Below are 25,940 nucleotides of genomic sequence, written 5' to 3' on the forward strand. Positions count from 1 at the left end.
TTCTCCACCTCATGTGAAATGTGCAGTCTCTTAGAGCAGACCTTCTGCACTGCACCTGTCCTGAAGCATGGGAAGCAAGTGTTTTTGCTTCTATGTGCCTCAAACCTAGTGATTATTGCATGAAGCATTAGAAATTCAGGTCCTGATCCTTTTTTTTTTTGCTGTGTCCAAAGCCTGCAAAAAGTGCCGAGCTCAACAAACTAGAATATATTCTGTAGTGGGTCTCTGCTGTTTCTGTTTATAAAGGTACTTTAAAGTTTACTGGATGAGGATTGGAACATTCGTGCCAGCTCACTGCTCCAACACCAGGGCATGAAAGCATGATGTTCCTCTCCAAACAAGCAAGTATTTAAAAATAATATACAAACTACTACAGCTGATACTGAGGAACCCTGATGGCAGATGGCTTGCATTCAGAGCACTTGTTCGGGAGGCACAAACTCTGTATTTAATTCTCTGTTCTGTACCAGGCAGAAGAGACAACAGCATCCAAATCTGAATCTTCTATCTCCCAGGTGAGTTCCCTTGCCCCTGGGTGGCATCTCTGCTGCCACATCCTCTTCCTCCTTTTCCTGTTGACCTGGATTGGCTTGCTTATGATTAGAGGAAGGAAATACCTGCAATCTGGACTCAGGCATCAGCTCTTCTTCGAAGCCCACCTTAGGAGAAGCTTGGCTGTTGGTCCTCTCCTGGCATTTTTTAGCTTGTGTCCATCTTCTTTGTACTCATGTTTCAAGAGCCTTTTTTTTTTTTGGGGGGGGGGGGGGAGGGAGGGTTGGGGGGCGAAATATGCAATATATTTACATGAAATATGTATGCCTGGATTGTAACTCTGCTTCAATTTGCCTTTATAAACCTACTGTGCCTTTTTGTTCCACATTTATGGTGATACCGACATAACCAGATGTCAGCAGGGCCTGATGGACTCTTCTGGGATATGTTGAAATTCTCGCAGGATAGGGCTGTGGATAATAAGTATATGTGGCCACTTACACACTGGAAGTTGCCTGATTACCAAGCATCCTGTAATCTTTTGTTCATTCCACATTCCACAAAAGCAGAGATTCTGCTGGACTGCAAATGTTGCTTCACACAATATCATAAGGATGGAATTTGTCAGGAAACTTCAGCATTTCCTGAAGACACTCCTTTGCAAATGAAGCGCTACCTTACAGCCTCGAGATTTTTACCATGGCAGAGAAACCCAGTGAGATGGGAGATAAGGTGTTCAGGGCTGAGGTCTCTCTCTCACAGGGAGGGGAGAATTAGCATCCCATGCCAAAAGCAATGATTTATTAAGTAAGCCATAGCTGCAGGGGCTGTGAATGCTGCTCATCTTCCTTGTATTCATCACGCATTTTAAATACTGTTTGTGGAAGACATCTTGGACAAAAGGAACTTACTATTAAAAGCACCAAAACTTTGGTGGTATATAGAGCAGGGAAGAGAGAAGATTGGCCATGGCTTCCTCCTAACCCGTCAATCATGAACTCCACCAGTCCAGGAAAATCTAACAGCAGTGTTTTGGATGGCTTTGTATTCTAAAGGCTGACTAAAATTAGGATAGAATGATTGGTTCGGGTAGGTTTTTTTTCTCAGGAAGCAACAGATGGTAGATGCTGATGCCTGCTGATGTGAAACATCCCTTTATTTTTCTGTGGGTGATATCTGGAATTCAAAACACACAGACTGGCTGAAGATCAGAAGGCAGATCACAATGTGCCACGGGAAAGCCCATGAGATTGACAGGGTGAAAAATTAAGGTAGATTTTGCAACTAGTACTGACACAGTTACAAATTTTCTCACAAGTTTGGAATAGGAACAATGAATGTCATTTTTAAGGTCAGTTACTAAAATGTCATGCTGGCTATTAAACTTTCTTTCAAAAGTCACTGTCATTTTGGGAAGAAGAAAAAAAAAAGGCGAAAAGGTTTTATCTTCTCTTTACTGCTATGCTAAATGCAGAAGTATCAGTTGTACTTTGTCAGCTGCAGTATTCAGTTTGTCAGTTTGTGATATTTTGGGAATGTTCGTCCATTGTCTCCTCTGGCAGATGATGCAAGTGGGTGTGCCACAGGTACTGACAAATATAAATTGTATTTAAGTGTATGGTGAAAAATGTAGTGTCTTGCTGCCTCAAAAGGAGAGCAGGAAGGCAAAAAATGGGAATTTCCTGGTATTTATTGCTACTGGATTGTCCAGCAAAACAGACAGGATTAAGGCTATGTGTAATAAACGGAACTTTTTGATGCTTTTCTGAGCTGCATACAATCAAAAAGGTCTTTCAGGTGCACGAAGAGCAAGAAGCATCCCGGTTGTGCCAGTGTTCCCGCATGGAGCTGTGCAGCAGAGGAAGCTGAAACACCTTTGTTGCCCACGTAGAGAAGCCAGGGCCGAACGGGGACAAGGGCTGGGCTGGCAGCCCTGGGGACGCGGTGGCAGAGACAGAGAGGAGCAAGGCCAGCGAGCCGCGGGGGAGGGCTGGGACAGGGCGGCTGCTCCCGAGGAGGAGGCCGGGAAGGGCGAGGGCGGCCGCGCCGCAGCGGGGTGGGACCCGCAGCCCGAGCCAACAAGCCCGGCGCGGCCTGGCCCGCGGTGGCATCGGCGGGCGGCATTTAGGGCGTGTTTCCAGGGCTCCACCGTCCGCAAAGCAGGCAGGAGGATGGGCTGCTCTCGGCACCCGTGCCTGCGGGCTGTGCCCTGAGAGCTGCCAACAGCACAGGGCGGATAGTGCAGTTCAATGAATGTTTGGTTTGGAAAGAAGTGAAAAGAGCGGCATACCTGTCTCTGCAACAACTTTCTTTCCTTTAGAAACGTACGGAGAAGTTAAAATCAGGCCATCCAGATAACTTGCATCCTTATGTTTTAGCGGACTCATCTGGAGAGTGCCTGAGTCGCTTCTGCTGATGTTCAGTAACTCCTGGAACGCAGTGGAAGAGCTGGGAATCCAGGATAACTTAAGGTAGATACTGCGATGCCTATTATGAATTCTGGCAGAGGAGTGAACAGCTGATGCAGCACTAGCTTAAAGGAAAATTAAAAGAGAAACATATAATTAATACCAGTCAACATTACTGTATGTGAAATCTAGATTGTAAAACTTACTTGTCACCTTTCTTTATAAGATGGTAGGTTAGTTAAATAAGGATGATGAAAATGACAAAAAGCATTTGACCCAAAATCAGGAGACTGCAATTAAAGAAAACCAAACAGTATAAAACTAGCATGGCACGTGTTACACTGATTGAAAGCTGGCCTACTGGCAGGTCCTGGAGTACAAATGGAGAATCACCATGGAATCATTCTGTTGGAAGGCACCTCTGCAGGTCATATAATCCAGTCCATTGCTCAAAGCTGCGGCAACTTCAAAGGCAGATGAAGTTGCTTAGGTGTTGTCTGGCTGACTTTGGGATGTCTCAGGTGGAGACTGCAATCTCTTTTTTAGTGCGAAAGTTCCTCTTCCTTAAAAAGACTTATTTTATAAAAAATTCTTTGAGAATTTTTTTTTCTTTTTTTTTTTTTTTCAGTTCTTCTTTCAGATATCCTGGAGAAAGTGGAGTTTGCAGAGGATGCTGATGCTGAAGAAACTAGCGAGTGTCAAAGGAGGGATATCACAATTATAATTCAAGTGACCTTGGATTGTTTTAACACAATCTGATCTAAAGCTATTGGAGTGAGAACAAAAATCTGAAGTCATACAGATGGAGTAAATGAATTTGTGCTGGGGAACAGTGATGTTTGGAGGAACACGGTAAGCAGGATGAATAACTGTCTCAGCATGAATCTGTAGTGCAGGTCCCTGAAAAATAAACTTCTCTGGCCTCTAAAGTTAAAAATATGGGGAACAAGGTTAGACAACCTTGCAGAGGCTATGTCTTTGCTAACTAGAAAAGTGGTCCTGGGTTAATTCTCTACCTGTGAGGGGAGATGAGATAGAATAGCTTGCCTCCATACACCCAGACTCCCTCAAACATAGTAGCCCCATCCATACTGCTTGTTTAAGCTATCTTGTCCTATGCTGTGACTCAAACAATGCTCAGTTATAGCCTGGCAGAGGTTCACATATTCCCCAAATGCACTCTGAAACTAACCATTATATAGCATGAGCAAATGTGTGCCCACACTTGTGCCTGTGTTTAGTTTTCTCACTCAGATGCTGCTGTGTTTAGCAGTGGCTTAGTAATTACCATCATTCAGTGTCCAGACTGAGTATTCACAGGATAAGAATGTGATCACATTAGCAAGGTGCAAAAGAAGTCCTGAAGAATGGCAAAATGATCTTCATAATGTTCATACTTTACTGGGGACATTGTAAAAGAGGGACTTGCCTGTTTTCTGTGAACAGTGCTATTGAGGGTATTCTCCTGTAATGAATTCTTCAGTGTAGCTGAATGATAGGAGGATCCAATGGCCAGTAGCTGAATCAAAACCAGCTTTGACAAGGAGGAAGCTTCCAGTTTCATGCTGGTGTTTTCCTAGTAGACTTTCTGTAGTTCAGAGAAGAGGTTCACACAAGTCTAATGGCCTGTGCTATATAGGTGGGCAGATTAGACGATCACAACAGATTCATAATCTTTGAATCTTTGAATTAATCCATGAGATTTTGAGATACAGATAAAAGTTTGGCGCTTGGATTTTGTTGTTCTGCCAAACAGTAGGACTGAGAGAGCTTCAAGGCCTCACCTTTCATTGCCACCTTATATGACTATATACCAATTGGTATAGTTCCCAGTACAGCATAGAAAGACAGTTAACACTTTTGCCTTTTGCAAATCATTACTGATACATTTATCATTTTCATTATATGTTATAGAGGAATTGTAGAATCTATTCATTAAGAAGAATTTGTTTCTTCATAACGTTTTAAAAACTTACTGGGTTGTTGTGTGGTTGTTGGTTTTTTTTGTGTGTGTGTGCTTTCATTTCTCTATCAGTCTGTATTATCTGGTTGGTAACAACTATTCTCATCCTGCTCTTTCCTTCAGAACAGTTTGTTTAATATCTGCCTGCACATTCCCTTCATAGGGGAAGGAATGGTTGCCCTTGGCATTTTGGGGCAGTGACTCACTAAATATCTACTGTGGTTTTTCAGGAATTCACAGTTAACATTCATATATTTTTGCTTAAATACTTATTTGTATCTTATTTGAGATAGCTCATAACCATTTTTTGTAACATTTGTTCTTTAAAATCATCAGCTCAATATACTAAGGAATTGAGCTTCATTGTCTGGAAGTGAAATGGGTAGCATACAATCCAGTGTGCCAGAAATATAGTTCTATTATCAAACTCTCTTTGTTTAAGTTCTCATAGAGTTGTACCTTATTTTGAATGCATTCCATTTTCTAATTAGGAAATGATTACATGTACTTGTGCATTTTTTAGTGGTAACAGAAGACATCCAACATGTTTCATTCCGATTGAAGTTCTGTGTGATGCAGTCTTCTGCTCTGGCATGACAAATTGCTGGTTATGGATCTAGTCACCTAGCTAATGGATTTGATTTTATAATCTTCAAAACAGACCACCTGCTCACTCATCTTGAATTTCATATGTGACAAAGTGAATTAATAAGCTTTCAAGATAATTTTCTTTACCAAGAGCAACTCAAAGATGAATTGTAGGGGGTGCACCTTTATCAGATCTGTAAAGAGAGCGTCTTGGTTGCAGGAGTCTGTTATGGCTGGGTTGAACACACAAACATTATGAATGTGGTTGTGCCAAACTTGAGCTGTGAGTGATTTCTGAGCCACACAAAGTAGTGATGGATCTTACATGACATGCAACACCATCTGCTCTGCTCCCTGTGGCAGTGCAGACCCAAGAGTCACTTCAACATCCTCATCATGCTGGGCCCTGTAACAGTGTCATGTTGCTCGTAGCTGTGCAAATCTAGGCTCTCTCATCTATAATCCCCCTCTTGATGCTGATGATAAGGCAATTAAATTTTTCTTCTTTTGGTGTCTTTTGTCTTCGTCTTGATTTTGATGGGTGTTCTTTGAGTCTCCCTTTTCACTAGCTCCATAATTACTAGTTTACCTCCTTCCTAGCTCATCCACTGAACTTGTCTCCTAAAAATGGGAGGTCTGTGAGCGTGGAGGCCAGCTGAATGCCAGCCCTTTCTACGTTTGTTTCATAATTTTGAGCCCATGTTTTATTTGCCTCTTCAACAATGGGGAAACCATTTGCTATCTATTCTTTACTGAGGGTGAGACATAAAAGATTTCTGAAAATGCAGCCTCCTCTGATTTATCTTCTCTACAACCTCCTGAATTAACAGCAGGTCAGTCGCTTTAGGATGGGGCAGTGAGAATTGCTGGTTATTACTGCTTGCAAGTATAAACAGTCGTGCGCATGTGCTGAAGGGACCTAACTAATGCCAGCCAATTAAAACTAGTGAGAGGAAGATCACAGCTCCTTGGCTAATGCAAATACTGGTGGCCTGTAAACACCACTCTTTGCCTGGGAGAACTGATCTGACTTTCTTTTCTATAATGTTACATGAACCCTTTCAGATCTCCAGAAGGATTGCAGGCCATGCTCTGAGTTATACTGTTGGAAAATGATGAACTTCATGTGAGACTTGTCACTAGTAGCAGAAAACAAATCCAAGATATGGCTTAGTCCTTGTTAAGAGAATGAGGTTTCTGTGGTCTGTTTGGATTGTAAATCATCAGAAGTCTCCCTGCAGCAGACCCAATTGCATCTCCACACAGAGTAAGGACAATAATATTCAATATATGCCAAAAGAACTGTGTCCTTTACTGGAAAGGTACCAAAAATCATCTGCATTGCACTAATAAAGTCTCAGTGTGCTTCCTATTGAAGTTGATGGCAGGTCTTTGAATAGGTTGGGCTATGAAGTAGCTTAACATTTTTGAAGCAGTATGATCGCAAAATAAGATATTATATATGGACTAAACTTTCTGCCTGAGAAGCACATGAAACAGTGCAAAAGACTTTCCTTAGTCGTGCTGAAGAAAAAAAAAAACTGGGGCAAACCTTAGGCTGGTCTGCCCTATTGGTGGCACTGGGAATTGTTTACCATATGTAAAGAGGAATCCTAGGGTGACACTGCACATGACTGTTTTCAGCAAAGCTTTTCAGATAGGGCCTGCACCACAGGAATCAATGGGACTGCCATTGGATAGGACAAGCTTGAGTGGTTTGCTGGCTGCAGTTCTCAATTGACATTTTCTGGGTTGCCTGAGGTCAGTGCAGTAGCTAAAGAGAAGGAGTAGCAAACTTCATCTATGTGCATAACAAACAACTCCATTTTACTTCAAAACATTTTCTTACTGAAAATTTAGAGAAATTGTGCTGTTAGAGTAGGTGAAGTTTTTGCTCAACATATTAATTCTTGAACTGTTGCTAGGTGTGGTTGCAAAACAGTTGTAATTCTACCAATATATCTTCTTAAATAACATCAAAACATGACTCTTCAAGGAATTAGAAATGTGTTTCAACAATGACCTTCCTGCTGGCATTGCCTTGATGGCTTGTTTTGGTTTTTTGTTAGTGTTGTACATAGAGACAAAGCAAGTCCTCTCCTTATGTAAGAATACTGTCTTCTATCAGAAAACTCATTTAATAAAAGCTATATGAAAACACCCCACTGCATACTACTGTCCATACTTAGCGATCTATAAAATGTCCATCATCTACTATGTCCAAGCCTGCAAGCCTCAGCCTGCCTGCATGTGCAAATTATTCAATTGAACTGGTGAGGCTGTTTATAGTTAGGAATTGCAAATCACTTGTGGACAATCCTAAATTTATGTTCTAATTAATGAAGCTATGTAAATCTAAAACTTCTATACTACTCAAACAGAGGAGAAACTAATATTACATGCCCCAGGCAATATGACCTAAGAGAGACTTTTAGGAATTAATTATTTCCTTTTTGAAAACCAACAAGTGAATATTTTATAGAAAAGATTTTAGGCAAATAATTTTGTATTTAATAGTACATGTAGACATTTAAAAGATTAGCAAAATGTGAAGAATGCAATGTAATCATATTTTCAGCTATTTATTTTTTTTCAATTAATAACAAATATTTTCTGCTAGAAAGTTTCCATTTGGTCTAATTAATTAATTGATTAATCTCAGAGAAGTACATTTTGGATGCATGTCTGGGAATGTTTCAGCACATACTATTCTATGAGGTGATAGCAACCACACTGTATTTTATTCATATTCATATATTATATTCATATATCATATTCATAATTTGAGATCATTGAGGAAAACAGCAAGATAAGATAGAACCTATCCTATATCTGGAATACCAAAAATCAAGACAGAACTACTTGAACATAAACTCAGAAATGGTTTTGTAGAACAACAGGCAAATCCCACAATTCCACCGAGCAGGAAGGCATTAATAATTTATCCCTGCAGGCAGGAATTCAATTTACCACCCTCTCCACTACACCTGCCAATGCAACCCAGGAAGAAAGGAAGGGAGGGAGTGTATCTGGATGAGTGAAGCAAAGAAAAGATACCAGGGCCAGATCTGTACTGTTGCTGTGGGGAGATAATGGATTGAGGACAGACATGATTTAAGGGATGGCCCAAGGTTAGGGTCAGAGTTGTTGAAAAGAAACTTGCTTAATTTCTTTTTCTTTTCTGGTAACAGCTGAAGGAGTTTTAGTATCATCTTCCTTTATCTTTGAGATTATTGATTTTGACTATATCTATATAATTCAACAGGTAAGCCCATCACTTCTGTGAATCGTTTAAGTCTTCCTATGTTGTACAGTCAATTTCTTCCAAAATGTAGTGTTGTGGGTTGTTTTTTTTCTAAAATCTTGTTATTTGTGATTTCCTCAAGGGTGGTGGGGTGTGTGAGTCGTGTGTCTTCCTTTGCATTCTCTGTTAGCATTGTATGAATTCAAACAACTAAAAAATATATTTTTATGCTTTGTACTGCATAGCTGTAAAAAATGATGGTATGCTTAGGAGATTTTGGGATGTTTTGGATGTTGTGCTGATTTCTTGACTGTAACTCAAATAAAGCATGCATCACTGATGTCTCACAGGTGTCATCTGTGGCAATCTCCGGAGAACAGCTCTTCCCTAGTTATCTAGTTTTTCCTGTCTTGAGATGGTTTCACAATGAATATTGAATGTGAACAAAAGTGATGTAATAGGGTAAATTGGATTGCACCAGGTCTGGGATTAAAAAAAATGTGATTGCATGGTTATGTGGCAGTGTGCACATGTGGCCAGCTCCATCTCTCCTGTTTCCAGCAGGGCCAGAGTCTGGGGACAGGTGCAGGGCATCTACTGGTGGCTGTGCGGGGGAGAAGCTGTCAGGGCTGTGCTCAGGGTGAGGAGGAACAGATGGGGATACAGCAAAAAAACCAGACAACTGAACTGAATTTCCCAGCCCTGTGCCCAAAAAGCCACCTGAAGGCTTCTTTATTCTGCACTTTTTCTGGATTCCTTAAGATTTTTCTTTGAAGAGCTACAGCCATGGCACCATATTTGTTCCCAGTTCTGCAAGAGGAAGAAGGGCCACAATTCCTCCCTTGAAAGCTGGTTAAGAGCCAGCTGGACAAGAGCCTCATGTCGCATGCATGGTTTACCCAGCAAAATTGACTCTTTGGCCATTAATTTTATCTAAGTAAGGGAAAGCATGAATATGAACCTTTAAAATAGATCCTTTTTTTTTTTTTTTTTTTTTTTTGGTTGTTGTTCCTTTGAAAAAGTTTAAAACAGGTTTATAGTATGTTTTCAGTCATCATCAGCTGCTCGTACTCTATTATGTTTCTCTGGGACTGGCTTCAAATTTAACTCTCTGTATCTGGAGGTCCATGTTACTACTCTCTGGTGACAGCAGCATTTTATCACCAAAGAGTGAAGAACTTTGTAAAAAATCAGAACGACAGCCAGTATACCCAAGGTAGGTGGTGGAACAAGTTTTCTCTATAGTCACTGTACATGAAGTCCCTTTGCTTTAACTGCTTGTATATCTTGAGACATGCAATCACACCTGCCTTTTTTCTTGGATCTTTTGACTTGAATTTTTACTCTTTACAGATGTATCTTCAGCAGATAGCGTACCAGCAACCAACATGAATAACAATGAAACAAACATTAAAAACCAAAACACATTATAAAGTAAATTGAATGAGAAGCTGTATTAGCCCACTTTCTGGGAGTAGTTCTGACCTACTTTTAGGGGTGCTTCACCTGGGATGCTGTTATTCTACTTATTGAACTTCTTTTTTCACATTTACACTCTGTGCATTCGTAGCCATGCCCTGGGGTGTTTGTAGAGCTGATGTCTTAGACAATTAAATGTGACAAATTGCACATCCACCCATGGCTGGCAATCCAGCTCGGCAGCCAAAGCAGAGGGGTGACCTAATCCTGGGAGGTAGCCTTAGTCTGAAGGTAAGAATGGAGGGCAGGGAGGTTTCTCCAGCAGGTGAGCTTAGCTTAGTACCTGCTCGTCCACTGAAGCAGCTGAAGATAGCATTGAGTGGTGTGGTCTTTCAGTAGCCACGTCTGGTTTTGAAGTGCCTCCTGCCCCATTCCTGCCTGCAAGGATAGCATGCAGTGAATGTGAATTTTCCATCTGATGCTGCTCTTGGAAAAAGTCCTTCTCCATCTCCATCATTGATGGTTTGTCTTGTGGTGTGAAGTGAGCACGTAGCCTTCCACTATCTTATAAAAAGCCATAATGTAATCCAATTCTGGATCCCTCATTGTTCAAGGCAGGTTCAAGTCCTCCTAAAAATCCTGCCAAGCTGTTGATCATCACAAAGTTGTACCACAGCAAGTAAATCAATACCATTGTTTGTTCACGTACTTGTATAGGAACTGATGTTGTGATGTTATATGGGATGCCGCTTAGGAAATCAAATCATTCCAGGAGTTTGGCCATAGGTTAAGTGAGCTTTACTTCCCTAGATGTTTCCCTGTCTTTCTTGGATCTCCCAACACTCACGCTTCTTAGTTAATTCCCCAGCAGGGTCTGTGCTGGCCTGGGGCTACCAGGCGGCACCAGCACAGGGCAAGGAGCTAGCCCTGTGGCCTTGGGAGGGGAAGGCTGGGCACAGGGCACACAGGGCAGTGCCTGTGTACTGTGCTGAGCCTGCTCGGGATGGGCCACACCTGGGCTGTGCTAATGAAACACTGAAACAGCGGAACATCACCGCCGCCTCAGCAGACAGCACCTGTTTCACTGCCATGGCTGGCTCCTTTACAGCCAAGAGGAGGGCTGCCTGGGTTATTTGCCTCCCCTCTGTCCTCTGTGGATGCTGTAGCACAAGCCAGGCCTCATTTATATGTAACTTGTTCCATTTTTCCCTTAAAAATTATAAAGTCGCACAACCATCTGTAAAATGTCATAACACGTAGCATAGAATTAGCATTACATGGTCTTCTCGTCTAATTATTGATGGGCTAGTGTAAAGAAGCACAAGCTTTCAAATAATGGCAACAGGCACAGGCTCTGTAAGAAAAAGCAAGTGTTTGTCTGCCAAAGGTGAAGCAGCCAAAAGCAAGCACTTGTTGTTGACACTGCAGTTAGCACAGAGCCCCACACATCTGGATGAGAATGCAGAAGTGCTGCGCAGGTGGAGCTTCAGGTTTTACCCTGCTCTGGGGTTTTGGGCCATTGAGCAGCCCCATGGAGTGACTGCGTGATAGATCCTTGACCGAGTTGCCACAAACCTGGGAATCCAGATTTATAAAATCACAGAATGTCTTCTGTTGGAAGGGATCCTAAAGATCATCTAGTTCCAAGCCCCCTGCCATGGGCAAGGTTCCTGCCCACTAGATCAGGCTGCCTAGGGCCCCATCCAACCTTGAACAGCTCTGGGCATGAGGCATCCACCAACTTCTCTGGTCAGCCTGTTCCAATGCTTCCCCATCCTAATGTTTCTACAGTGTGTGTGTAGATCCTTAGAGATATTCAAAATCCTCTGGAAATCGTCCTGGGCAACCTGCTGTGAAAGTCTCTGTATATTGTGAAAGTCTCTGTATATTGGTCTATAAGGACCCTGAAGTTTCTGCAAACCTCAGGAATCCTATGTGCATAGATTAGTTATCCACTATGTGCACAGCCACCCTAGTCCTGGTGATTTTAGACAGTGCTTTCTGCTTATGTGAATTAGTAGCATGATCTATCTGAAACATCCAGAATTCTGGATTTGCTATGCTCACAATATTCAATGGAGTCACGCATACACAGTAAGCCTGTTCCCAAGCTCTCAGATTTACTGAACAGCCACAGATCTTTTGTACAGAGTATGTGCAGTCAGCCTGGAAGCTTCCTGAAATGTGGCATTTATAACACATGGTCTATGGAGCTCATTCACACATATTTCCATCTGGGAAACCCCAGAGAAAGAGATATGGCAGCCTGACTGTTAATTTAATTTTCTGTCTTTAAGGGCATCTCAACTGTCAGCAGTAATGTTTTTATATTCTGAGAAGAAATACTGAAGTTATACTTGGATAACCCTAATTATTCAGCAGTTTAAGTTTGCTTCCTGATCTATCTTCAGAGTAACTGATATTGGTCTGCCTTCAGGGCTGAACAGTATTGCCACGTCCCCACAGGTAAATGCTTTCAGCCTGGTTCTGTTTCTCAGTCGCTTCATTTATATGACTGCAGTTTCTGTTTAATTTTCTGACTTGTCACTTTCTGGCAAAATAGTCTGCTAGATTGGTAGTGGCCAGACCTAACTGGGAGGCAGCTGGTCCACTCAGTCCAGCCCTGAAAGAATGGGGAAGACATGAGGAAGTTGCTTGTGAGGCCAGGCTTGAGTGTGACCCCATGTGGTGTGGTGCTGTGGTAAGGTAGGGAAGCTCATCACTCCTGGTGACTCGTGGGCCTGAGGAAGCTGGACTGCTTCCAGTGTTAAACACAACATGGGTGAGTTCAAAGGTGTGTGACACGTCACGCAAGTGCAGAGTGTGAATCATGTCATGTATCAGCAGGAGGAGAAGTCCCAGTGGGTGCCCCTGTGCAGGGACTCCTACAGCAGCTTACTGCAGTTGGGGTGGTACCGCACCTGCAGTTTCTCTTGTGCCCAAGGCTAGCTGTGCCTAGGGCAGGGCTTTGGGGCCCCACATCTGCAGCACAGGCAGGACAGCACAGAGGTGGAGAGAGAGGAGGTGGCACATTCTCCCACCTGCCAAGTGGGGATGGGAGCTCAACCTGCGTTTGCTCTGTATATTTAGATTTCAGGCTTGACAGGCGTGTACTGTCCCTTACTGTTTGTACAGTCTTTGGACTGTTAAGTCCTGATATTTACCAGGGCACCCAGGCCCTCTGCATTATTATTGACTAATGAGAAGACCCTGAATATTAACCCTTCCTATGCTCACTACAACAATGCCTGGCTCCATGATCAGGCAGGTTCATGGAAGAATAATAAGGCAAGCAGAAGGGTAATTATGCTGGAATGTGAAGGAAGGGATGTGAGGCTCCGCTACATCCTCATTGCTCACTGAAACGGTGGCAGATATGAGTTTTCTGAAGGCAGCTGAATGAGATTTGACCAGTAACAGCTCTGCTCTAAAGCACAGTGTGGACAAGTTTGCGGGCAGAGGGACATCTCCCAGTAGTTTCCCAAGGGTCCCTGTAATAGGAATGATTTTTTAAACAACAGATGGTTTAGATATGGGTGTGACAGAGGAAGTGGAAATTTGGCTGCTGAATGAAAGTGGAGATGAGGAGGTTTAGGAGCCTTCTCATCCCAACACAATCCCAATACAAGTCTGTGTAGTATTCTCCTCTGAGCAGTGGCTCTATAATAGCTTGTTGGTTTCACATCTCTGTGATACCAGCTCAGTTACATTCACTGAAAAGGAGCTTGAACTTTTGACAATAGGAACTCCTAGCCCTTACTTGCAATGGCCTTTAAGGGCAGGTAAGTATACTTCTGTCATCTTATGTCATTAATTTACAGAATTAATGAGATATTTCTCTGTTGAGTGTATAGGTACTCTGCCCTTTAAGATAGCTCAGGGAAAAGTTCAAATTCCCCTATACTATCAGAGGGTCTTTGTTTCTCTTTCAGCTGAGCGGGAGTGTATGAATCCAGTGAATTACAATAAACAAGGCACTTCCTACCACTACTTTCAGTCAGTTTTCAGGATAGATCAAGTTGCCCCTTCCTTGGAAGTGAAAGCAATCCTTTTTCGTGTGTTTGTTGCACATTATGTGTTACTGTTAACATGAGAAAATCAATACCAGGGCAGTCAATCTTTTCAGTACTGTGCTTATTCCAGTAAGGAACTATATTCTCTTGTTGAGAAGGTTTGAGATATTGATAACAGAAGCTTCTTGAGATAAAAGTGAAGAGTAGAGAAGCAGAAAAGAGGGAATATAGTTGAAGTCTGATGCTGGCATTCTAAAGTAATTACTTCCAAAGCATCTAAAGTAATTTTCGGATCAAGAAGAGAATTTGAGTGGTGCTGATTATGTGTATTCTCTCTTATTGCTCACATGTATAACATGTATAAATGTTAAAAATGATTTTGAATCTATGTTTATGCTGTTTTTTGATCTGTTGTCAGGTTGAAGATGGACTCTTCTTTAGCTTTTTTTTAGCTAAAAATCCATTAACACTCTATGAAGGGAAATCAATATCTTTGATCCTCTGGAACCATCTGGAATTACATCCTCCATCCTGGCATTTTGAAGATAGCTTTTGGGATGCTCTGTTGCCCTCGATTTTAGTGATTTCATTAGGTGACAAATCATTGTCTTACTGGCTTCTCATGCAGATAGCTAATGTTTCCTTTTCCTTTCACTCTCACACTGTGGATGTGGGATTAAGCCATTTCCACAGCAGGAGAAAAGGAGACAGAGAGTGCCTGGAATGTTACTCGACACGCAGGGTATGTCTCAGATTGACCCAGGACACTGCCCACTTTTTTTGGAAAAAAAAAAAAAATAAAAATTCTACATTTCCCTACATTATCTCCTCTCTGTGAATGATAACATTTTGGGGTGCTACAAAATGGCTATTTCAGTTAACTTTGCTGCATAATTGTATGAGAAAACAAAAACCTACACCTGAATTCGGAGCACCTTACACAGAGAAGCAGTCTGGAATTCAAGATCCTTGTGAAAGCAATTAAGACTCCACTATGCATTGCAGTGCACCTTCTTCATATCTCTCCTATCAATCAATTCTCTCTTTTCCTTATTTCTTCTCTTACACCCATTGAGCAATCTGATGGCTTGCTCTTGTTATCTGGTGCTCTTTGAATGGAAGGCACAGTTCAGTTTTCAGCTGAAGAAGTCAGGTTTTTTTTCTGACCCCTTTTTTCCTCTTCACATCCTGTAAGAGTCTCTGGTGGTTGCCATTCCTTAATCCTCCTTCTTCCTTTTTTGCTTGTCTTCTGGGATACTTATTTTCGCTTAATGCAGCTCAACAGTATCCACCAAAATTCTTAGATTTAGATACTTAAATCACTTAATATATGCAATATGAATATGAAATAATGTTTTTCGGAGGTGCATTTGTTTTTCACTGAGACAAGAAACTTCTGAAAATCAGTGATATTAATTGTAATAAATCACTCCTACTTTCAGGAAAACATGGTTGTGTTTCTGCCTTCTGGGCTTGCAACAAAGAAGGAGATATATGTGAGACAAAAGGAGAAAAGAGGGAGATGAAGTAAAACCTACTTTTTTTTTTTTTTTTCCCCCACCAGACAAAGAATACCCAAATGTTTAAAGCATAATAAGTAAAAAATATTTATAGCCTTCATTCTTCTGATTTTTAGATGAACTTATCTCAAGTGGACAGTCTTCTAGCACCTGGAAGTTGAATTGCACATCCTTGACAGCAGTCAGGTGGTGATACTTTTAGAGTAGTACTGCTGGACATCTGGCTGATCTTTCTTATCATTGCTCAAGTGTATTTCAGATCTTAAGGTATTAAGTGGGACCTGTGCACAGAAATCATCACTTTCTTTTGCACGATGAACTGCAGTCTGGTCCCTCTCTGGATCAGCTCTGCTATGCAGTGCTACCACCGGTGGGACAACTGTAGCTTGGATCGCTGGTTCTTACTGTAAAATGGTGGCACAAACTAAATGCCTCCAGCCTCCTCCTTTGGCATGGAGGGTGCTGGGAGCTACTAGGGAGCACTGCGGACTGCAGGGGACTTCCTGAGCTCCATGAAGAGCAGGAGGTAGAGAGGTGTCCACACACAGCAGACACAGCATGCCCGTTCCCAGCACCACTTTCATTATCTCTACCCTGAGCCTGCATGCCTGCTTGTGTCCACACATGGGAGGATGTTTGCAAGTTTGAACCTGAGTGAGGCCTGGGTTTGGGCTCCATGTACCAAATAAAGGTTGTGCTGGAGTGCAGAGCGGTAGTGGGCAGTGAGCCCCACAGAAATCATGCTGAGTGGATCAGCAGCATACTTTATTCTCACATGCTTGTTCCATAATACATACAGGAACAACAAGATGAGATAGGGTCAAGAGAATGTTAGGTCAGGAGACAATTAGCATTACAGATGGTGCAGGAATTAGTTGTCATCTCCCACGAGGTATGAAGCGATGGGACATGGTGAGATGATTAATGACCTACCGTGGAAAAGCAGAGGAAGAAAGAAGGGGATTGCAATCATAAAACTGTGAGATCTGGTAGTCTGAGAATTGTTTCTAGTTCAGTGAAAATTCCTTTCTGAAGCTGTTGCTGCACACTGATGTACTTCTCTACTATAACAGCAAAGCTTCATGAGAGGTTTGGAGGGAAAAAAAACACAACACAATAGTAATTGTGATGACCTACATGTGGCAGAGAATTGTTTGGAGAGTAAAAGGTGAAATGGAAAAGTAAAAGCTGGCTCTCTTCAACCTGTGTTGTATTCACAGCCTGAAACTACTTCTCCATACAGCTGTACAAAGCAGTTTTGAAAAAATCAAGTTAGTGCACTGGTAACTTTCTTCTGCTTTGTGGAAAAAAAAAAAAAAGTAGGATATAATATAGTTCCTACTTGGATTAAAGCAGATGTTTAAACTGTTACATTACTTTAAAAAATCACACAGTCACCTAAGAGTATTTCTTCTTTCAGGAGTCTAGAAGCTGGTATAAAACCTAGGGAAAGGGTTAACTATATCAGGAGATTGTCAACCACTGGCCTGACTTTAAAACAGGGTGCTGGAGGGCATATCTTAACTTGACATGTTGCATTGTTAATTTACAGTTTGGGTGTGGAGAGACCTGCCTTCCCTTCTTTGTAATCTGTGCAGGTGCGCACAGGACTTCAAAGCCAGCTGCAGTGGAGCTTATGTCTGTGAGAAAGCCCAGCTAAACAGAAATGTTCTGGGAGATGCAAACTCAAGTTGCCTTGTGCAACTGCTGTCAAGTCAGTTGGTAAAGTAGATTTCCAGTGCACGTTGTTTCTGCAGTGGAGTTTACCCCTTCTCTGTGGGTAGCAGATTCCCTGCTGCAGATTTTAGGTCTTATGCTGCAGTTGAGTTTTAAAATGATTTTTTAAAAAATATGTCTGAAATGTCACAAGCACACAAATCAGTTGCTCTAAGGGTTGTTTTGTTTGTTTGTTTTTCCTCTGCTTCCAGGTCACTTGTGAAATACTCTGTATTTCTACCTATGTCTTCATTAGCAATGTTTGGAACACTCTCAGAGGAGTGAGTTCTAGCTCGAAAACTGGTCATGGACTTTTCATAATGAGAGCTCACTACTGATTATTTGCCATGTAAGATTAGGCAGCTAAAAGCCTTCTTGCTGATCTGTAGTGGCTGGCTGAAGCTCTTTAAACCCAAAATAATGCAAATGCACAAAAATAGTCCTCAGTGGGTGGTGAAGCATAAATGTTCTTCCCAACTGTCTGTGGAACTATTATTTGAACAAAGTGAGTCACGGTGCACCCCGTGAAGTTTCATGGAGGAGGGACAAGAGCAGTGCAACTCTGTGCCCACCGCCTGCACCTCTCCCAGCCTCTCCCTCCACATCATTTGCAGATCTGTGCTGATTCTCACGACCGTCCGTAGCTTAATGAATGAAAAGGTGCTGGACATAACTGAAGCAGACTGTTAGAAATATAACCAAATAGTAGGAATCCCTCTTTAAGAAGAGTTTGATCCTTGGAGATTTATCCATCGTGCATGCCTTAGACCCTCGCCAGCCCTCTGCCCATCCTCCACTGAGATCTGTGAGGACCTCAGAAGGCTCAGCAGCTCTCTGTGAGTTCTGCTGCAGGGCAGAGCCTCAGCTTTGCCTTTCTTATGGAATGAACATCTGTCCATAGGGACATAATCATTAACAATTTGCAGTCCAGCAGAACAGAGGATAGTCTACTCCATATTTTCTCCTGCAATTTGGAGGGGAATTCCAAGCTTCTAACCTCAGCTCTATATTCAGAATGACTAAGCTATTCAGCTCTTTTTTTTTTTTCCCCATCTTTTACACTGTACAGAAAAGTTGCAAAGAAATTAAATGTGTCAGTAGGATTGGACCTCACAAATTTTGCTGGTTTATTTAATAACTCTATTACTTCTTTGTTGCTTATTATTGTGAACTCAATTATGGAATGAATAACAGTGATTGATTCCTTATGGCTCTGCTTTGTTCAGTGATTACTTTTATAGTTTCTATTTTACGTTTTCACTTACCAATGTTTTTGGACCTCCCTGGATGAAATTCATCATTGTACTATAGGACAGAGCACTACAGCTACAATTGTACAGCAGACAGCTCTACTGTTTGCCAGCATTTGGGGGTGGGGGTGTGACATTTGGCTTGGTCTGATACAGGGACTTGCACATTTCAAACACTTTCAGGGAAGCACAGAAGGTTGATAGTCTCTGATGGCCAGGTAGGCTGGCATGCTGTCTTGCTCCACGGTTGCTTGGTAAAGTATGAGGCATCCCAAAATGGCCTGTGAAATATTTCCTGGCTTTGACTTCACTAATATCTGACTGCAGACATAGTTGGTAGCTGGCAGGAATTACCAGTATTTTCAATTAAAGTGTCTGTAGCTATGACAGTAAAATCATGAGCTTTTAAAACAATTGTTTTATAGAACTTTTTTGTTTATATTCTCTTTCTGCAATTCCCTTTATGTCCTAACCACCAAAGCCTAATGGAACACAGAATGGCCTGTAGATTTTTGCTTTGCTTGTTTTGCAAATGTCATGAAGTCCTTTGATTGTAAAATCTGTGCTAGTATTTGGGAGTCCTCTTTTGTGGTAGAAGAGGTTAAGACATAAGACCTGCAATTACAACGTTCCTATCCGTTGGCTCTTCCCAGCTCAAGAGAGAACTAAAATCCATGACATATATCTCTCAGGTGAATATTCAGTGTACCAGGTTAATAAGTCTCTCCTGTAGGCTCTACTACATTTCACATTAAATATTCATTATGCCAGAAAGAGTGAAGAGTTATACTTTCACTGGCATTCAACTCTACAATGTCCCTGAATCCTCTGCTGTTAACATTCACCCCATTATTCAGGAAAGGGACTGTCAAACATCGTACCCAGTACAAGTTCCTTGATTCACCCAATGTGCCTCATTCTTGTAGAAAGGATGTTCTTACCACTCCTGAAGCTTCAGAGAGATACAGCATTGCACCAGGCTAACCAGACTTTAAAACTGTTTTACTGAGAGTGGGAGCTTGAACCGCTGGCTCTTGTGGAGTTTTATGGAAGCCTTGAAGATACTCAGCAGAAGAATTAGTGAAAACTTAGCAAAGAGATTTGCTAAGCTGCAATGGTAACCCCAGAAGATGCAGATTGTCTCTTTGAACTGATCTAGGACAAGAAAAGACTGGCTAGACAGATGAGTTAAATGAAAATTAAATGTGGACATGACTTAAATAGCTTGGTCTTCTGAGGGACTTCATTTTATCACAAAACCCTACATTAAATGGCGCAGATATCCCAGGCAGGAGAGATCTGCAGCTTGTGGCCAAGGATGGGTGTGCACAACCCAGTTGGGAGAGTGCCCAGGCTCCAATTATGCATGTTCTTATCTGTTACTTTCTGCTGCAAGTGTCGGATGAACAGAAGTCATCTCTTTTTAAAGGAGCAGTCAGATGTGAATGGCTGCGTGCCTTTACGAAGGAAGCTTCAGAAAAATTAATCTAGAAAAAATAAAATATGAGAAGGGAAATGAAGATGCAGAAGGAAATAAATGTGAACAGAGGACTAAAGAGAGTAAAGAAAGAAAAGGAAATGAATTTTGTTCACTAAAGAGGATTGTTTAGTTCCAAAATGTTACCCAATCATGCCTGAGCTGTAAAGTTAATAGCATTTTGGGGTGCATAGGTTGCATATTCTCCTGTCTCTAAAAAAGTACTAATAAATGTAAGTTTCCCAATTGCAACAGTGAAAACGTCTCTGGAAAACAGAAACATTTTTTCTTGCAGCAGCAGTTGAGATGAAGAAAAAGTGTCTTTTTCTCTATTCCTGCGCTCAGAAATGTCCAGAACAGAAAGAATGCCTCCTAGCAGAGGCAGCAGAAAGCAAGAAGAGAAAAAAGTAAAGCCTGAGAGGTAAGGTAATGAGGAAATCTGTGGAGTGAGACAAACAAGCAGCCCTTTTTGAATAGGACCCTGAGCTGAATAGAGAGGCAATATCCCTACAAAGATATATGGCAGCAGAGCTTTTCTACGTGCATGGAGTATTCACACCTGGGAACATTGCTTTGGATTTATAAAGGCAATTTCAGTAGGAAAGTATAGATAAAGACACAGATGGAGAGCACTGGCAGAGGTAGTGTTAAGTAATAGAGGACATTACTTAACAGAGGTGCTGGGGTCTGTGCCTCAGCTCACCACTGCTATTCTTCAAGAAACACTAGGCAACCTGCCAGCCAGGTGGCCTCAGTGGCTCTGGAACATGGAGCCATGTGGCCATGGCTGATTAGGGTATCTCAGGAGATGAGTGTCTTGCACTGGGTGCATTGTGTGTCCCTTCAGCCACCAGCACACAGGTCAAAGAGAATGACCGCTCTTCTCCCCCTGAAGAAGCCTCAGCCCTTCTCCTTGCTTTGGGATTACCTGCGTGTGAGGCTCAGATTTTACCAATCTTGCTCATGGGATTTTCTGAAAATGTTTGCAGCAGTTAATTCTGGCACAGGGAATGTTATTAAAGTTATAGACAGTTTCCTGCTGGGAAGATGATCTGATTTTAAAACATTTAACAGGACACTGTCCTTTACATTGTGCCCAGCCTAGCTGTGGAACTTGTTTTCACACGGTGCATCCCTAATGCAAAGCTACGTTAGGCAGGAAACTTATTTTAGTTCTCAGTTTCCTTTGTACGACCCCTCTGACCATATGGGAATCAGCTGCATGTGAGGATAGGAAATGCAGCAGAGGACAGCCTACTGCTTGGGATCTCCTTTTCTCCAGGCTTCCCTTGCAGGTGGTACAGATTCTAGGGGCAGAGGGCTGCAGGGCGCAGCTCTTCTTTGGTTTGGTGTGACATGGAATATTTTGATTCTAAGTAGCAAAATCACAGTGGAGAAACTAAACTTTCCACCCAAAGCAACTAGTTTTTGAAAGAGAAAAAAAAATAAAAGAAAAAAATTAATACTTTCATCCAAAGCTAACTTTCTGTTACTTTTTTTAATCAGCTTTGTTCACCAGAAGTCAAAATAAGTAGACTATTTAGGCTTATAATTTTCAAGAAATTTGGACAAACTAGGAGTCTAAAATCAGAATTAGTGACCTAATCTGATCTGAGTCAATAAGCTTAAAAGCATACAAGGACAATTGCAAAGAATGTGCTGATTCAGAGTTAAGGAGACTCATTCTTCTCTTTATTTCTGCTGGCCTCACTGGTCTTACTGAGCTTCAAAAGTCCTGTGAAGATGGTGCAGTCAATCTGTGAAAATGGTGTAATCATGTGCAGAGGGTATGTGACTTCTTTCCTCATTAGACTGTTCCAGCAGATTAATTGATGAGGATTGCAGTGGAGAGCTAATTTTAGTTTGCCACCTTCTAAAAATCTGTACTAAAGTAAATATAAGTCTGTCTCTTTCATTCTCAATGTGTATAGATGCTTATCTATTAAGGAGGCTATCATATGACAGGAAATTCCTGTCTTTTTTTTTTTCTTCTCAAGTGTTTGGAAGATTCAGTTCTGGCAGGAAGGGCCCTCTTTTTACTTTCTATTTTTTTTTTTAATAGATATTGATTTTTGAGCAGTCTGTGATGAGTTAACACACACTACTCTGACCCCGCCGTCCCACTGAGGTGAATCTAACTCTAGGTCTCATTATTAAATAACCCTTGATTTATTGTATTGATTCCCATGGGTGTGACATTTCCACACAGCATGGTCCTCCCAAGTGCTCTGCAGCAAGCTGGCAGCACAGTTAAAGAGCTGGGAAGCATTTCATCTTTACCATTTGCCTCCTCAGAATGGCAGTGTGATTCTGTAGTTAACTGGCACTGAAGTAAACCTCATAATAAAACTGAAGGAGATTCCTGACCCTAAAACCAAATCCTGCCCTGATTCCTGCTTCCTGGCCTCATGTAATTCCCTCTCCTGATAACATCAGCCAGCTCTAAGAGCTGGTCAAATCAAGATGGTCAAATCCTTGCCAGCCCAAACCTTCCTTTCAGAAGAAATTTGTCTCATGGAGATATGTATCCTGGAAACAATCACACATACAATATAAGCAATAAGAAATTCACATCACAACAGCAACTGCATAAAACTCATTTGAATTAAACGAGGAAAGCAATGCAGAATGATTATTAAATGGTATAGTGAATAGAAAAACATTCATATTTTCATTAGGTCAGTGCTTAATTGAAGAAAAATAAATCTGCATAATAGCACTGCCTGGTTTTATTCTCCTCCTACTACATCAGGTCCTGATTTTTTTGCAAGACTTTGATCAGTGATGTATTATGCTTTCCACTGCAGGCTGCAGCTCCTTTCCAGGCAAAAGCTGTGTTGCACACAGGGCCAACAGGAGGCTCAAAGTCCCAGACATGCACTTGCTCTGCAGAACAGTGATGGGTGCTCACCTTTGGAACTGCCTGAACAGCGTCCGCAGAGTGTCAAGGGTTTGTTTGACTTCAATCAAAATTCCACTTGTGATTTTTTTTTTTTTTTTTAATGTGGAAACAACATTTTTCAAGACAAAGCCTTAAGGAAAAGCAAGGGGAAGAAGAAATGCAGTGAAGATATAGGTAACATGGTCTGTAAGGCATAATTACATCAGAAATACATCCCACTGACGGCGGGACCTCGGCTCTTTTACCTGCAGGTGACAAATGGCATCAGCTGTGCTACAGAAATAACAGGGGAAGAGGAAGCAGATCCAGGATATTTCCAGCGCTACTTCGGTTACCACTGACAGGCTGATGAGCTGAACCTGGTGCCAGCAGCTTGTAGGGGCAACAGCAAAGCTTTGGCAGTCCCCAGGGCAGCTTCTCAGCATCCCACGAGGCTGTTCAAAGGGAAAAAATGCCTTTGCCCTTTTGTGTCTGGAATTCGGATGTCTGGCAGAGGGGCAGGAGCGGAAGGCAGTTACGGCTCCCTCCTGCCCCCCGCTGCTGCCCTGCTGCCAAACCCGATCCCCTCCTGCAGCAGACCCTGCTCAGCCTCAGGCTCTCGGCACTTACTGCTGCAGGAAGTGCTGAGCGCTTCCCCACGTAGCTCCCAGCAGCCCTCTCCTTATGCTGCAACTGAAGATATCTCACAATTACAGCGCTTTCTAAAACGTATAAGCTTGCTATTAATCTTGATTTTGAGGATTTCCTTGGTTTAGATGAGGTAGGTTTTTTGGTTGTTAATCTTTGGCCATATTTTGATCAGGGTTTCTAATGTGTTCTTGCAAATAAATTATTCGCCCTAGGCTGTGGTAAGGCTTATGAACTGCAGTAGTCATGGCTAACATTTACATTTTTCCCTTGCTGTGCCAAGGTGCAGACAGTGCAGACATATTTCCTAAAGAAGAACCTCCAAAGTGAAAATGTCATCCCTCATTTTCAATCATAATTAAAATGTTGCTGCCTGTTGCTGGTTCTGCAGCTGACTGCTGCTGGTCTTGGAGGGTATCTCGACACAGGCTGATGCAGGACTAATGACCTTTAAAATTCCCTTCCAACTCAAAAGATTCTGTGATTCTCTGGAAACCTTTGGGTATGCCCTGCAGTTAGACACATCAAATTGCCCATGCTGAGCATGAGATTTGTGGGTTTTGATTCAGTCTCACACCGCTTTCCCTTGTTCCTTTGCAGCTGATATTTTGGCTACGAGACACCACTGCCTTCCTGCTCGGCAGTGAGGTGGGACCTGTTGGGATATTGGGGATCTCAAGGCCAGAAAGGCAGCTGGTTGAGCTCCATCCTTGGTGCAGCGCCGCACGAGCAGAGAACACAGGGCTGTGGTGGGCCCACAGGTGTCTGGCAGGGTTGCTACAGGCCAGTCACTGTGTTCTTTGTGCACTGAAGCAAAAGGGATTTAGGGGACACTGCACTTCTCCCTTCTGCTTGAAAGGGCCGGCTTAAGATGGAAATAGCTCTGCACGGAGGGGCACAGGCAAACATCCTGCACCACTGCTCCTGAATGCATACAGTCATTAAATGAGTCTTTCTAGGCTACCAATTTTCCTTTTGCTTCTCTCTCTGCTACAGTTCACATCTCTCCTCACATTTTGTAGACCATATGTAACATCAGTAAACAGTCTTGGCCTGAGGTTTTAAAGTCTCTGTGTGGTAACTGTAGACAGCAAATATCTTTTTTTTAATTTTTTTTTCAGTCTGTAATTTGCCTTCAGGTTATTTCTGTTGCGTAGTTTCAATGACCAACTTTTCTTAACAGTCAGTATCTATAGAAGTTATGTCTTGGAAGACTTTAGCCCCTATTTTTTACACGTCCTTCCCTGTTTGTTTTTTTTCCCCGTATATTGTCTGGGCACTTTTTTTTTTCAGTGAACCAAACAGAGACTGTCCATAAATGAAAGGTGACCTTTATGCACAAGTAAAGAGTCCTCATGAATTGCAGGAAGTAATCGACTACATGAGAAAAACACCTCAAACACCTCCTGCTCTTTTTTTTTTTTTTGGTACTGCATTTCCCTTCAAAGTCCATGTCCGTAAAACAGCCTTAAGTACCAGCCAGATACAGCCTCCTGAGTATTTTGTATTACTCAGCTTTACACAGCCCCCTGCCTTTGTCCTTCAACAAAAAGTTGCAGTCTATTAAATTCTTCTGCTCAATTTGAAATGCAGGCCATATTAAAGAGACTTCGCTATGCATTTTTACACATAGAAAATGCGTTGGGGATTATTGGAATGCCTACTGCACTCATCTACCACTATTTAGTGTAAGTAAATGCCTATTTAGCCAGGGCTTGAAATGGAATATGATTGACAGAGCAGTATTACTCTCCCTACCCACATTACTATTGTTTCCCTTTTATTTCAGCTATTTACTGATTTTTTTTCTGATGGCATTTAAATCCAGACTACAACTCCAAAGGCCTGCCCTTCTTCCTCACAGTCTCAATTCCTTCTTACTTTTCTTCTTGAACACCCTCCCACGGCTCCAGACTCTCTCTTTCCTTATGGCAGCTTTGCAGCAGAGGCACTCATTTGCTTTACATCATGCTGTTCCCTTCACCCTGTCACTTTTGCCTGGTGTGTCTGGCTATACCAGCCTGTCTCCACCTGCCACATCTTTGTGCCTCACGCCTTTCAGATAAAGCCACGAAAGCTTTCTCCCTCTCCAAAGCAGCAGGAAGGGGCTCTAACCTATTCCTCTGTCCTAATGCTGTCTACCAGGAATCAGCTGCTTGGTGCGACTCTCCCACCCTGCTGTTGGTAAAATGTGTTTCATCTCCAAATAATAGCTGAGGAAAACTTATCTTTCCCTCTTCCCCATATCTGTGTAGTTATTGACAGAGTGTGTTGAAAGGCCACCTGTGGGAAGCCAGCATTTTTGTGTGGTTTAACCTTCT

The 25,940-nt window shown here is 42.1% G+C and overlaps 1 long non-coding RNA gene across 1 annotated transcript; it reads left to right on the plus strand.

Annotated features, from left to right (window-relative positions):
• The first annotated feature begins 1,361 nt into the window (after window positions 1–1,361).
• Window positions 1,362–9,035, plus strand: LOC146544500 (uncharacterized). Its single transcript, XR_014883168.1, has 3 exons — window positions 1,362–2,963; window positions 3,529–3,752; window positions 5,387–9,035. It is a non-coding gene; the product is annotated as an uncharacterized LOC146544500 (long non-coding RNA).
• The last annotated feature ends 16,905 nt before the right edge of the window (window positions 9,036–25,940 follow it).

The sequence above is a fragment of the Meleagris gallopavo genome, chromosome 4 (genome assembly GCF_905368555.1).
Source record: "Meleagris gallopavo chromosome 4, MGAL_WU_HG_1.1, whole genome shotgun sequence".
Classification (NCBI taxonomy): domain Eukaryota; kingdom Metazoa; phylum Chordata; class Aves; order Galliformes; family Phasianidae; genus Meleagris; species Meleagris gallopavo.